Source organism: Martes martes (assembly GCF_963455335.1).
Source record: "Martes martes genome assembly, chromosome: 9".
Taxonomy (NCBI): Eukaryota; Metazoa; Chordata; class Mammalia; order Carnivora; family Mustelidae; genus Martes; species Martes martes.
In genome coordinates this window covers 16,827,850-16,843,447 of record NC_137896.1, presented here as the reverse complement: position 1 = coordinate 16,843,447, position 15,598 = coordinate 16,827,850, and the positions used below count along the sequence as shown (strand labels likewise).

The window sequence follows — 15,598 nt, the reverse complement described above, 5'->3', positions numbered from 1 at the left end:
CACTTGGGGAAGAAGGTATTGGTTGTTACCACCCAGACCCATAAGCAGTGGAAGGGAAATCCAGAGATGACACAGACACGGTGCAGGGAGAGCATGGTTCTAAACTGAGGCTCCCAGCAAATGTTCCTAGCAGGACAGAAAATCTTGGCCAGAAGAGAGTTCAGTGTTCTGTGTGTCAATCTCTGATGAGCATTGAATCTTATAATAATGCAGACCCTGACTCAGCAGATCTGGGGTGGGGCCTCAGATGGCACATGTCCAGAGTGCTGCCAGATGATGCTGATGACAGAGGACATACTTTGAGTGGTTAAGCTTCCAAGGCCACCCAAGTGCTCTTCCACAGATTAACTAATTGAGGCCACGGGAGGGCATGCCTGGTGGGGTATCCAAGTAGGTCAGTGGCAGTGCCTATGCCAACCCAGCTTTGCGTCCACCAGTTCTCAGTTCCTGTGGGGCCCCCAGGACCTTCTGGGAGATTGTCAGAGGGCAGGCACTCTACTTGCTACTTAAGGGCAAAGGGGAGAGGGGACGAACGAAGAGCTGATGAACCACAAGTGTTTCCGGCATGTCCTTGGACAGTGCAAATGGATCTGCCAACATGTGTAATGAGCTCTTCACACATCAGCCTGCTCTGAGGGTATCATGAAAGCTGACATAAATCTCTGGTGGGCTGCCAAAGGCCTGCTTCTCAGACAGAGTGATTGGCATAAAAGCACAAGACTCAAACATACGCTCACACTGGTGCAATCTCACATGTTTGGAGAACAATCTGGTAATCTACATCAAGACTTACAAAGGTGTTCATTCTAGTCAACCCTGTAATTTCATGGGGGGAGGGGACGTCTAAGATAGAAATACATGGAATAGAGGAGGAAGAAAACCAGCCATGACACTGAATGGCTACTGGGTAGCGACATATACCTAATTCTTAAAATAGTCCTGAATTGTAGACTTGAATATTGCTTCTCCTATGTGCATTTTAAAAAGAAGTTTAAGACTATAACTCAATTTCAAAGCAGTTAATTTGCCCCAAAGTCTTCCATCCAACAGGTAATATTCAAATGAGAATTTGAAGCCAGGTCAAGCCGATCCGAAGGCCATGCTCCTTCCACCATCACACAACACCATCATGTGCATATTAGGTTCATTACTGTGTTATCCGAAATAGAGAAAAACAGCAGTGGAATGGATAAGTAAATTAGCGTATATATACTCAATGGGAAATTATGCAGTCATTAAAAAAGATAAGCTGTTTCTATGATGCTATAAAAGCATCATGATTGTGACAAAATGCTTAATGAAAAATTACGATAGCAAATTTTATGTAATTATAGTTAGGTAAAAGATGTACGCATATTAAAGAGAAAATACAGGGGGAAATAATTGTTGTGCTAGGGGAAGAGATTATACGTGATTTTTCTCCTCTGATACCCAAACTTCCTGTAATATTGTTAGAAGAACTGGCTGGGGAAGGCTAAAGTTACAGAATACATGTGTTGGCGAGGACTGCAAAGGGCAGACTGTACATATAAGGTCCTTAAGGGGAGTTCCGAACACGGTCTTAAAACCACCACGCATGCTCCTGTCCTCCTGTGGCTCTGTGTTTTAGTCGGAACTGTGAAGACACTCTGCAGGAACCCTTCCAGTGTTGAGTTCCACCCCTCTGTCATCTTCCTTGGAAGGAAGTCACAGCACAGGTGCCTTATCCCAAGCAGCAGTACCATCATTAAAAAGAACTGCCTTCCAGAACTGCAGATGGTACGCTCACACAGAGGGGTGGTAAAGGACAAAGACGGCATCGAAGCATCACAGATGACATTATGACAGCCCTCTAGAGTGCTTTGAGGGTGGGATCCTGAGGCCATGTTAAGGTCCCAGGGAAGAGCATGGCCTGATTGATGACTGATGTCTGCCATGGGAATGGTATTAGGGAGGAGAGGAGACATACAAATATCCCATATTCACCTCCATTTGTTAGGAAATAAGCCCATGGAGACTTAAATTTTAAAACTAGAAGGAAAACAGAACTATCCCTTCTAACTTTGGGTTTACAGATTTCCATCCAAATGCGTGCATATTGTTCTAACCTCCCCCGCTCAGGTCCATTCCTACTGAATGAAGAGGGTTATTATTTTGAAGAGGGTTATTATTTTCAGCACATTTCTACAATCAATGGAAGGCACGTGAATGTCGTTGCTTGTTACTGACAAATCTACCGAGAAGGAAAAGGAAAATGGAGATTCAAACTTTGCTAACCAGCTGTTTAAAGAGATCCGGGTCATTTTTACCATATCCCCAAAATTCTGTCTTACATTCTAGGGAGATCAGTCAACATTACCCCACAATAGAATAATTAGAAAGTAAAATACCGCCTCTGTACTCAGGGGATCAGAAAGTCATTAAATGGGATAGTTAAGTAGATTACACTGAAATTGGAAAATGTTTGACATAGCGAAAACCCAAATTTTGCAATATGGTCATAATCATGCAGAAGATATAATTGCACAAAGATGAGAAAAAAATAAACCCATGTGAAATGGCTGGCGTGTGAGGGCCTGGGAATGGGGTTACTTTCCTCTCTCCATCTCCCTAACACCATGTAGTGTTGTTACAATGTCACTAACATCAAGAATAAATTCTTTTTAAAAAATCAAGCCATCATAAAGAAGCCAATATTTAAATATGCTCTCTTCACTTCGATTCAAGTTTGGAGTACAGTTTTATCCACGCAACAAATATTTACGGAGTGCCAACTTTGTGTCAGGTACTGTTTTAGGTACATGAGATGTAGCAAGAAAAAATTCCTCTCACCTTGACAAACTGACCTATTGAAAGCAGAGTTCCGTGTGTTAAATGTAAAGTCACTGTCATTGGAACCTCACGTAGTCTAGTATCTTGGGATTTTATATGGTCCTATCAGGTTGTATCTGTCAGTTAACTGACGTCAAGAGTTACTCCTAACCACCATCGCTATTCCTCAGCCATCAAAAGGAACCTCTCCAACATCCATTCATTAAACAAAACAAAACAAAACAAAAAACACACCAGTTTCAGTGCCTACTGTTTACCAGATACTGCATACAGCACTGAGTTCTCAAGTAGTGACTCATATAGATATGATTCCTGCCTTCATGACACTTACAATACAGAAAGACACATTTACAAATAAAGACACAGTACTTGTGAATTGTGATACATGTTTTCAGGACAGGAAGCAGGAAGACAGTGCTAGAGAACAATGGTGAGTGGGAAGAGTCCTACCTAAGTGGAGACTGTGAGGAAGTAGTAGGCATACCGATCCCTGTCAAATGAGAATGGGTTAGTCATAGGAAAGGAAGTGGAAGAGCTTTCTGTCAGCTGAGAACTCCAAATGCACAGCACCTGAGGTAGGAGGGAATGTGGCCTTTGGAGGACAAGAGAGAATGCCAGTGACAATGCAAGATACAAGGTCTTTGAGACCTAAGCTGGTAGTTCTGATTTTATGTGAAATGCATTATTCTCTGTAGGTAAAATAATAAAAACTTAGGAGACAGTAAAGAAAACTTAAATATAGAGAGATTTAATATTGTAAAAATGTCAACTACCTCCCATAATGTTCTATATGTTCAATGCAATTCTGATTAGAACTACCACAGGGGTTTTCATTAAATTTGGTAAAGTGGATTCTAAAATGAAAGAGCCAAGGGCAGGAATAATCAAGATGTTTCTGAAGGAGGGTGAGGAGGAGAAGGCTCTGTCAGAGATCAAGATTAAGTGTGAGCGAATATAATTACAACTGCATGTGGTTGTGATAGGTGGTTCCCTCTGGAACAGAGAGCTCAGGAACAAATAAATGCATTTAAGGAATCCTAGCCTAGGTCAGATATGGCTGGGGGGATGAAGGAAAAGTAGGGATGATTTTCGAAAGGAAAATCTGGGAAACACCTGGGAAAAGTATTTATCTATACAGAAAAAAAAAATGAATTTGCACCCCATCTCACACCATACACAAAAATTAACTGCAGATAGATCAGAGACTGATACTCAGACAGAAAAACCCTACACCTTTAGTAGGAATATAGGGAATCATCTTTGTCACCTTGGTTTAGTGAAGAGCTTTTGAAGGACACAGAATGTGCTAACTAAATATGCAAAGACTGATAAAATTGACCATATTATATAATTATGGGATTTGTTATCAAAAGATACTTTACAAGAAGCAAAAAATGGCAAGTCACATATGGAACTGACAAAATAGTACCAAAAATAAAGGACTACTATATATCAGTAATAAAACAGATAATCCAATAAGAAATGGGCAAGAAATATGAATGGGTATCCCACAGAAAAAGAAATGCAAATGAGTAACAAATATACAAAAATATACTCAAACCTTCTTAATAATTCAGGGAATACAGAGCAATACAACGAGATGCCATTTTATACCTCTTTAACTGGCCAGAATTAATAATCCTGACAATACCAAATACTGGAGAGGATTTGGAATGGTAGGAGTACCTATTTTTTGCTGGAATAAGTTGGTGAGACTAGTTTGGATATGAACTCAAGAGAAAACCTTATACATATACATTAGGAGATATGCACAAAGGTGCTCATCACCACTGTTGCCAAAGGCAACATCCTGGAAGCAATCCCAAATGCCTATCAAAGACTAATGGATAAATGCTTTGTAGTATCTTCACACTGTGGAACATAATACAGCAGTTAAGACGAATGTAGGCTGAACTCATCAATAGGGATGACTGGTAGCAACATAATATGGAGTTGAAATGTTTCAAATTATAAGTTGTACATAACCTTTTATTAAAGTTAAGAGACCAATAAAACAAAACAATATGCTTTTAAGAAATGCGTACAAGTGGGGCGCCTGGGTGGCTCAGTGGGTTAAAGCCTCTGCCTTCGGCTCAGGTCATGATCCCAGGGTCCTGGGATCGAGCCCCGCATCGGGCTCTCTGCTCAGCAGGGAGCCTGCTTCCTCCCCTCTCTCTCTCTGCCTGCCTCTCTGCCTACTTGTGATCTATGTCTGTCAAATAAAGAAATAAAATCTTAAAAAAAAAAAAAAGAAATGCGTACAAGTTGTAAATCTATGTAAAATGGAATTATATACAGGATTCAGGACAGTAGGGGGAGTCAGGAGGTTGAAATGAAAGGAGCTCATAAGTAGATAGAAGATACTGTCAAAGTTCTGGTTGTCTCAGTAGCTGGTATGTTATTACAACATTGAAATAAAGAGTGAGTACAAAAGAGGGTCATGCACAGACCAGTGAGAAAAGTGTTTCATGAAACTAGGAGTAAAAATAATTCAATTTGGGGGGCCCAAGTTGTAGGTTAGAAGGAAGGATCCTTTGAAGCAATCTGGTCCAATGCTCCCAGGTCTTAGATATAATAAAAGCCAAGGCTCAGGTAGCAAAAGGGACTGACTCAAATACATTACTTGGCCATGGCAAATTGAAAGTCAGTCTTAAACTTCCTAATTGCATAATTCACTATTTGACTTGAAATGACATGGGCATGCTAAACATATACATAAAATAAAAAGAAGACCGAGAAAGCAATAACCGTTGTTATGACCTACATTCTGAAGGGCTCCGAAGGAGACCTGGTCTGTATGTGTACATGTGCTTGCTTGCATGCATGTATGTGCGCCTGCTGTATGTATGCCTGCATGTATTGAATCCATCATGATGTAGGCAAAGGCTCTGTACAAGTTTTAAGAAACTATTTTTCTCTTAATCTAAAAAAGGGGTCCTTAGCTCACAGTGAGGGGAGAAGAGCTACCGGCTATCTCCTGAGGCCAGTGAAAGGATAATCTCTGAATCACAGATTGGAATTCCAGCCTCCAGAGATTCCAGAAGGAAGCCTCCGATGTCCTGACAATCGATGAGAACTTGTAATCCGCATTCATTTGTTGTGGCTCTGACCACAACACAAACGGAAGAGCCGGCCAGTTAAAAGCAGCAAGTCACACTGCGTTGCCCAGTCCGCGTGGAATTACAATAGGAGGAACAAGGTAAAACATGGGAGATGAAAAGAGAATGGCTTATGATGTTTAAAGAAGCACTTGGCAGCTTAGACACCGCCTCTGGGCACAGCTTATTGAAAGGACCACGTAGCCAAAGAGAGGGTTCCATCCGTAGCTGCGTGGCTGTGCGTACAACTGTTCCTCTACAAGGTCCTCTGGGTGCACAGCGCATCAAAACACAGGTTCCCTGCTACGTAAGGAACGTGAAGGAGAGCCCGCCCTGTGCCACATGCAGAACTACCTTGTCATTTCCTTCCCTCCACCCTCCGAGGACAACAGCAAATGCCAGGAATTATGGCAGAAGGACATGAGAAGCAGCAAAGTGCCTACAGAAATAATGGGGAGCTTCTCCCATACCATTCCTATGGCAGGGATAGGAGGTGTCCTGGAGTTCCTCCAGTCTAGAAGACAGACAGAGCCCCACGTCCCTGGGGTCTCCAACAGTCAACTCTCCAAAGAAACAGAGTGATTCTGAGCATGCCTTTGAGCATACACAGCCTCACACACATGCAGAGGAACACATAAGGACATGCGTGCGTACACCTGCCAGCGGGCAACCACATAAGCTCACACACATATGGGCTCATACACACACACGCCAAGACAAGCACACTCACCCACACATGCACACTGCGGGATAACTCTCTCTGCGGCAACTTCTACTGTTTTCTTACAGCTACACCGATGATTCATGTTTATTGCGAAAGCCTTCCTGTTTGCCAGGAGAACATGATTTGCTGTTCTTCAGGTAACAAGTGCTACGCATCTGTTGATCCCCTGCTGTCACGTTACCTGGCTCCTCCCCAAACACCCAAGTCATAGTAGAAAAAAGAAACACCCTGAGGCAAATATACAGGCTTTCCTGACATTCCACAAGTGGATGACAGGCAGCTCTAATGGTCTCACTTACATAAAGGCAACTTATTCACATCAGAACACAACTTCCTTCCCTTCCAGACTCCGAGTGCCAGAAATAATTCTTTTCAACCCATAGCCGTTTCTACTGAGATAGCTGTCAACCTACTTGTCAGCCCAGCAGGCCTGTGTAGGGCATCTACCCAGGGATGCCTGCGGTTTTCAAGGCTGTGGGAGAGCAAGAGCCTATGGAGGTTGAATAATGGGCTGAGGGTTAGGAAAAATGGCTCCCAAACATCCCAGGGCCCAGACTTTTAAGATTTAGAAGAAGCCCCGGGGAAGATCTATTGAATTTTGTGGGTCCATCTATCTTTTTTTAATCTCACACATAAACAAGAGAACTAATTTCTCCTATGCAGGGGAGGGAAAATATTCACAGGGTAAGGTGTGTGCTGGGCTCCAGCTCAGAATTGCAAGATGGCACTGGTAAGACACCACGGGGTACTGACAGACTGGTACGGCCCTGTGTGCCTTCAGCTGTTCCACTAAGTGCTTAGCGACTGTGAAGAAAAAAAAAAAAGGCCACAGTGCTTCTTGAATGTGAGCCTTAGAATAATTACTACGCAGCACCTGCCTGGGTATGGGTGTGTTAGCTATAACATCAGGTAATGTTGGATTCTGGCAGAGTCAATGAAGACAAGGGAAGGCCAGAGTCAAGCCTGTGTTTATTTAGCTAGTATTTGGCTAGGATAACATATCAGAGTGAATTTATTGGATTCATTTTATGCAGTATTTTTCCCCAACCCTGAATGTGCATTAGAATTTCCTGAAGAACTTAAAAAACGAAACAAACGAACAAACAAAAAAACACATGGATAAAGACTCTTTCCCAGAGATTTGGATTAATTTGAATGCAGTGAGACCCAGGCATCCATCTTTCATCTATCCATTTATGTATCTAACTACCTATTTATTTGCCTATGTTTTGGGGCTCTCAAGATAGGATTCTAATCTTCAGCCAACCTTGAAACCACTAACATTGTTAGACAAAACTTTCACCATTGCCCCTTGTTAAAACAAAGCACAAATCTACACATTCACCCAAGGAGTATTTATTGAGCACACAACTACATGCAAATTTCTGCTTTAAGTCCTAAATACACATTGAAAAGCAAAAACGTAAGTGGCCGGCATCAGTTCAAGACCAAAGGCTCTTGAGCCAGAGAACAAGGGAAGAACCACTGACATAGTTCAATTCTGAAGGTCATCTGCAGGCAGAATTCCATCTTGCTCAGAAAGCCTCAGTTTTTTGTTCCATTCAGATATTTGCCTGACCGGGTGAGGCCCACAAACACGGTGGAAGCCACCTGCTTTACTCCAAGTCCATCAGTTTAAATGCTCATCTTCTCCAAAAATGCCCTCACAAAAATATCCAGAGTAATGTCTGACCTCATATCTGGGCACCTCGGTTCAACCAAGTTGACACATCAAATAACCATCACGTGGCCCACGCCCTCATGAGCCCAGAGGTCCCAGAGATGACCCAAAAGCAGACAAACAACATGAGTTCAGATTGTGAAAATGGTAGGGAATATAGAAGCAAGTTGCTGGATGAAGTGGACGGGAGAGGGAACGCGTCTCTTGGAGATGAATGACGGAAAGGAGCCAGTCGTGAGAACTAGAACGTGACAAGTGCTCCAGGCAGAAGCAATGACATTTGCAAAGCCACATGAGCTGCAGAGAATTCGGTGGGATTGAGAAAATCACAGAAAGCCAGGGAGGGGGGCCGGTACACAGAAGACAAGGGGAAGAGGGACAAGGGATGGCGTCAGAGGCAGGCAGGCAGGGCCCCAGTCATGAAGACCAAGCCAAGTTAGGAAAGGTATGTGATTGGATTTACCTGTTAAGGTGTTCTATCTGGCTGCCCAGTGCAGTGGAATCGTTTGAGTGGGGGTTAGGGGATGCGTAGGGAGGTCCTGAAATGATCGAGGCATCGGTGAGTGGTGGAGATGGGGCCACGTGACCTAACCTCTGTCTATTTCAGCAGGAGGAGCAATCAAACTTCCCAGAGCATGAGATGCATGGCAGGTGGGGAGGAATGAATGATTCCCACATTTCTTAAACAATTCAAAAGAAAGAAGAGCTTTTTTTTTTTTTCCTAGTTAGAGCCTGGCTCAAGTTATACCTAATAACCGCCCGCATTATGCAAATTGTGTATCCTAATTAACGTAGATCCAGCCTGAATTATGCAAATTCTTGCTTGGGCTGTGTTAGTCACTTCCTCTTGTACCACCTTCTGCTCATCAGGACCACATTCCCTAGCTCCCCTCCCCCCCACCCACCACCTCTCTGTGGACCAGAGCCATGTGTGAGGCTGGGGAAGAGCAGGCCCTAAGGGGCCATTGTAGCCAAGCCAAAGGACAAGAGGAAGGTGTGCTAGGTGTGTCAGCAACTCCTGAGGGCCTCCCTCTGTGAGAGCTGGCTGGGAAGCCCATGCCTGCAGCCAGTCCCCCTCTCTCCATCCCCATGAGCCTGCTCCAATCCCCGGCAGAACCCCTCCCCGTCTCAGCCTTCTCACCACGTGCTCTGACGGAATGTGGATTTCTGGGGCCCCTGCTTTTTGCTTAGACCAAATCTAGCCATCTGTATGCTGGAAAAATATTGACAACCCTCTGACCTGTCGTACCTTTTCAAAGTGCTCCCACACGGGAATGCCACCTTATTTTATGGAGGCGAAGTCTGTGTTTTATTTAACTCTGAAGGCCAGGAGCCTAGAATAGCTTGCAAGATAAATGTCAATCAACTCCAGCATAATCAAGACACCCATTCCTGCCTCATTAGGGTCCTCTCATTCCCTTTAAGCTTCTCAGATTTATACACTGTAATTAGAAACTTGGTGATTCTCAGTGCTCCACAGCAAGGCTTACTGGGAAGTTTCACGTGTCTGAATTTTAAATATTTTCACACTTCGTTAACCCAGTTGCCAGTGTAACATCTTCTGGCCCAGTTCCCTCACACTGTGTGGTTTTTATTTTTGGACAGAGACGAGAACAATTAATTGAATTGAAACACGTATTGATTACTGTTTTTCATGAGCTCCGAACAGCTTGCCTCTGAATGATTTTATTGAAGAGTTTTTAAACAACGGGCTGGATTGTTTCCTCTGTGACCCCATTCTGGCTGCAAGTGCCCGTCTACAGTTGCGAGGGTCTGTTTTGGGCGAGTTGTGTTGTTCGTGAGAGCTGAGTCGGAGTGGGAGAGGCCACGCCAACCTTCACAGGCAGGCCCCAGACAGGGGAACCCTGCTATCTAGTTCAAGCCCAAGCAGGGCTCTGGAAGAGTCTAGGGAAATGGCTTGATGTCCACATCCCTGGTGAAGCCACTCAGCCCTCAGGTCCCATGTGAGCAGGGATATTACTCTGTTCATTCAGTGGCTACATGGAAGGATCCTTCCTTCAAGGCCTGCAGTGTTTTCATTAAGCAGAGCTTCCTGGGTCCGAGCGCTGAACTTGTAAGCTGTCTTAGGCCGGTGTTTCTCATACTTGCATGTGCACATGTGTTATCGGGAGATCTTGTTAAAATACAGACTCTGATTCCGTGGGTCTGGGTGGGAGCCTGAGATTCTGCATGTCTGATGTTGATCTGTTGGTTTGTGGCGACGAGACCTCCGACATTACCCAACTCTGAGCACTATGTGTCAAGGTGTTAGGAAACTGATCACAGAGGTGCACTCTGTATGTTGCACTAGAGTACAAATCCCCAAAGATCTGAGGCCATGGTCTAATTCATCCTAATGCCTCCTGTCACAGTGAAGGTGAGGCTGGCTTCGGTGGGTTCTGAGGAGCACTCTGAGCTCTCACTTCAGTGTGTAGGGAGAGAGGTCGTAACTGCTGGAGGAACTGGACTGTTTCACAGCCCCAGAGGGGCATCAGGCTGAGGGCTAGACTCCCGTTCCTTGGGGAAGGGAGGTCCATGGTCTCATGGTCCATGGCTCCAGGGAGCACATCTAGATAAGAACTCCTGACTGAAAGAAAGGCATCAAAGACCAGGTTAGCAGCAAGAAGGAGGCAGATGTGACAAAGTTTTCACGTCTTCCATCTGGGTACAAGATCTTCCCATAAGGAGCCGAGCCCTCCTTGCAGTATCATAGGAGAGGGAAATGTCCTTGCCTCTGGCACCTTTTCCAGATGTCTCCAAGATGCCTGTGTACCCACAGCCCATTAGCCACACAAAAGCCAGGTGATCTTTTAAAGAATATAAATCTGATTCTTTCATTCTTCTACTTAAAATTTTCCTAGGGCTTTGTATGTTTCTCAGGATAAAGTACAAACACTAAAATTCCTGCACAACCTGACCCTGCCCACACATTTCCCACGTGATCTCATCATCATCCTCCATGGCTCCTGAAGCTGCAGTCACCCTGACCTTCTTCCTGTTTGTTAAACTTGTCAAAATCATTCCTACCCCAGGGCCTTTGCCCTAACTGTTATTCTTCAAGTATCATCACTGATTTTGTGTTCAAAGACTCTGGCTACAGGCAAAGTTTCAATAGCAGAACAACTTCAAAATGAGGTATAAACCTGTAATTTTATGGATATGACATGGATTTATTTTTCTCTTGATTCTTACTCAGTTGAGGCCTGGAGTGATCTGACACCATCATATTACAAAGAGGGGATGTAAGCCCAGAGAGAGAATGAGACATAACCAAAGCTTCTCAGATGTGGCAGAACTGTCTAAGGATGGACACAGAGGTTGGGACTTAGACTCACAGGGGAGGAAACTGAATTCTTATAATTTACTTGAACCTACTGTACTGAATAATATATACAATATTTATATAGTCACAACCCTCCTTCACTACATCCACTGCCCTTCTTCTTGGCTTTTCACTTTGCCAAGTCCAAGATTCTATATAGGACAGTACAGAGAATCCTAGATTGATTTCTCTTCTATTTGTGTTAGCCTATTTTTCTTTGTCACAAAATATACTGTTTGAGACCAGAAGAGGGTGATTCGTAATTTATGGGTTCCTCTCTAGAAATTACAACCAGAACCTAATTTTAAAAATAAAATTGGTTTCATCTAATTAAATTTGGAAATTGCCTCATAAACACATACTCTGTTATAAATGTCTTTAAAAGCAAGGTCTCCTGCTTGTGAGCTAGGGCAGGAATGGGTTGAACCCAGCGTGGAAGGGACTCCCTGTTTCTCTCCTCAGGAGGACATAGTCTCATATCAATTGCTGAAATTTTTTTTAAAGATTTTATTTATTTATTAGACAGACAGAGATCACAAGTAGGCAGAGAGGCAGGCAGAGAGAGAGAGAAGCAGGCTCCCCGCTGAGCAGAGAGCCTAATGCGGGGCTCGACCCCAGGACCCTGAGATCTTGACCTGAACCCAAGGCAGAGGCTTTAACCCACTGAGCCACACAGGCGCCCCAACTGCTGAAGTTTTCTAAGCAGTGGTGTGGTCTAGAGCACTACTGAGCCAACGTTCATGCCCATCTGAACCATCCGGGAATCTCGTTCACATGGAGACTCTGATTTAGGAGGTCTGGTGGGGCCTGAGATGCTATATTTCTAACCAGGTAATGCTGCCAGTCCATGGACCACACTGAGTAAGTGGTAAGGCATCCACACTTGAATTCAGGACCCACAAATTTATCACCTCAGCTCTATGACCTTGGTCTCCACACTTGACCTCTCCGACATTCAACTTCCTTATCATTATGTACTGTGAGAGCTAACGTTCACTGATGCTATTTTTTAAATGCCAAACACAGCATTAAACATAAATAGATATTTATAGATCAGTGTAAATGAGAGGCTACTTGATGTGCCCACGGTTACACAGCACGCAAGGAGCAGAGCTAGGGTTCAGAACTAGGCTGTTGGACTTCAAAAGCCAGCATTCTTACTTTCTGAGGCTCCACTAACTTGTGAAGCACATGGTCACAGCCATGCTTTTTTAAAAAATATCTTATTTATTTATTTGACAGATCACAAGTAGGCAGAGAGGCAGGCAGAGAGAAAAAGGAGGCAGCAGGCTCCCCGCTGAGCAGAGAGCCCGATGCCGGGCTTGATCCCAGGACCCTGGGATCATGACCTGAGCTGAAGGCAGAGGCTTTAACCCACTGAGCCACCCAGGCACCCTGTCATGTTTATGCTCAAAATACAATGACCTCAGCCCATGACCTCTTTGGCTCCCTTCACGACAACATCCAAGAAGCGTAGCATACTCCCGAAAGGTGACCTCCAGAGCTCAAAAACAAGTCACACAGCTACAGCCTTCCATCTCTGGCTCCCTGTAATCACAACCCGGAGAGCAGCCAAAAAGCTACCTGAAGGTGTCCTGCCAGAGCTTTGTCCGGGACAACCCATCGCAGAAATGCCAACATCCCCAATGACTGGTCTCAGAAACTGCACAAGATTCAGGGCTCACACGCAAGTGAGAAGAAGGGTGCCCTGTGCCAATCTATGCCCACCTTGGTGCCCAGAGCTCCAGAGAGTGTGCCGTACAATGAGTCCTCAACTTTGAGGAACTATTGCTCAAACAGGGCGTGCCACTCACGGCTGGGATTACTCTCTTGCTCTCTCTCCATCTATGCCTCTCTTCTTCTCATAGAATGGCACGAGCCGCTTTCCCAACCCAGCCCAGTGTACATCCCATTAGAGGAAGAAGTATGTTGCTCCCAAGGAAGAAGTCGGTCTGTGCAGGGACAGGACTCTTCCTTCCACATGACTGAGCCCAGTGGTTTCCGAGTGCAGCTAGGCACAAGGACTAGGGCCTTTTCAGGACAAAGTTGTCCTCAATTCAAGGCAGAAAGAGAGAAAATAAGGAGACTCATGAGTTATTCATAAAGCTAAATTTATGCAATTTGAAGGACTGCCTTTTATTCTTAAATTATGTCCTTTCTGTATTTTTGAAATGATGTCTTTTATGAAATGATATTAATAAAAAATGGTAAAGAACTGTATGTTGGTCCTCCAAACCTTTTGAAGTGTTACTGGCCTGCGAATTCCAGAAATCTTGAACATCTGGCATAGAGAACCATTTATGTAATAGTACCAAGTAACTTAACTCCCAAAGTTCTGGGTCCCTTCCCTCTGCTTTACAAAGAGCTGGTTGCCACACACCATGGGTGTCTATTTCACTTGTATGGTGGGGGGTGTCACAAAGAACGACAGGTTGCTTTGAAATGATGGGGCTTTGTTTCAGGTGAGGACTCTGCTATTCCCTGGTGAGGTTAGGGTTAGGGTTAGGGTTAGCACATTCTGGGCAAAGTTGATATGGCCCCTCCCCTCCTCTAGCAAGTTCCCCAGGAAGGAAGCTTCTCCCAACCATGTGGCCCAAGATGGAGCCTTAGGCAGCTCTTCTTTAGGGGAATGCTGGATGTGGTGAGCTAAGGCATTTTCCGAAGGTGTTTTCTTTAGCACCATACATGGTGGATGGTGTTTTCCTTTCTCAGAGAGCTCTGGGGTCCTTCCAGGTCTCTCTAGAGAGCTCCCGTGTCCATCAAATTCACCTACATGTTTCTCCCTCACCACTGCTCTTTGACTTTCCTCCCTTACATGGGGGTGTTCTTCCCCAGCTCACTCTCAGTGCACCTCAGGACCTCTCACTGCCTTCCCGCATGAGCCCTCGGTGTCTGCAGTGCATTTCAGCCTGGGGGTGCTTGGAACCTTGCCCACCTCAGACCCTGCAGAGGAGCCCGAAAGCAGCTACCACCACTCCCATTTTGCAGAGTAGGAAGCGGGCCTGGAGAGGGGAAGAATTGCCAGAGGTCACGTGAGACTGTGGAGGCGTGGCCGGGATGCTGGGCTCCATCCCTGCAGCTCTGGCTTCCACACTCTTCCCTCTGCACCCCTGCACTCCTGAGCTCTCCACCACAGCCCTTGCCACAGTCTCCGGGGGTCTCCAGATATGTGGGGGTGGGGGGGGAGGGAGGAGAGTCAACTTTGACCCCATCTCAGTACCAGCATTCAGCCCAATCTGCCTTATTTTTTTTTTTAAAGATTTTATTTATTTATTCGACAGACAGAGATCACAAGTAGGCAGAGAGACAGGCAGAGAGAAAGAAAGGGGGGAAGCAGGCTCCCTGCCGAGCAGAGAGCCCGATGCGGGGCTTGATCCCAGGACCCTGGGATCATGACCTGAGCCGAAGGCAGAGGCTTTAACCCACTGAGCCACCCAGGCGCCCCCCAAACTGCCTTATTGAAGGTTTGTTGTTTGTATCTGTTCTGCAGTGGACTTCTACACACCTTGTTCTAAGTTGTAAGGTTTTCAGGGAGCCACCTGGTGTTGGCTTGATGGGTGCCTTCCTGCTGGAGGGGGTTCTGTTCCCCCTCTGATAGGATAAGGCCCTGCGGATGCTGGGAGGGCGCTTTCTGACATCATCACCTGAGCAGAAATAAAATACGCTGTGGCTGCAGTGATATGAGGGCTCAGGAATCACGTAGCCCCAGGGCAGAGACTGACACTGGGATTCTCCTGGAAGCCCAGAAGCTGGCAGGTGTAGGATGAGTATCAGGGAAGCACTGTGGTTTTCCAGACAAACTGAAATGTCCTACTGTTGGCCAAGCAGGGGTCTCCTTGGCTATGCCGGGATAGTCTGCCTCCCCGGGTGCAGACTCCCTTCTCAAGACATGAGTCATCACTGCAGTGTGTGGTGTGTCCAGTTTTCTTTGTCACTGGGCCTGTCAAGCAGCTCGGCTGTAT

At 45.2% G+C, this 15,598-nt stretch overlaps 1 protein-coding gene across 8 annotated transcripts in view; it reads right to left on the bottom strand.

Moving 5' to 3' along the window:
- Positions 1–15,598, bottom strand: part of PTPRT (protein tyrosine phosphatase receptor type T) — a gene marked incomplete at both ends in the record, with an annotated part of 1,058,076 nt that overhangs the window by 379,114 nt on the left and 663,364 nt on the right. The window lies entirely within an intron of this gene.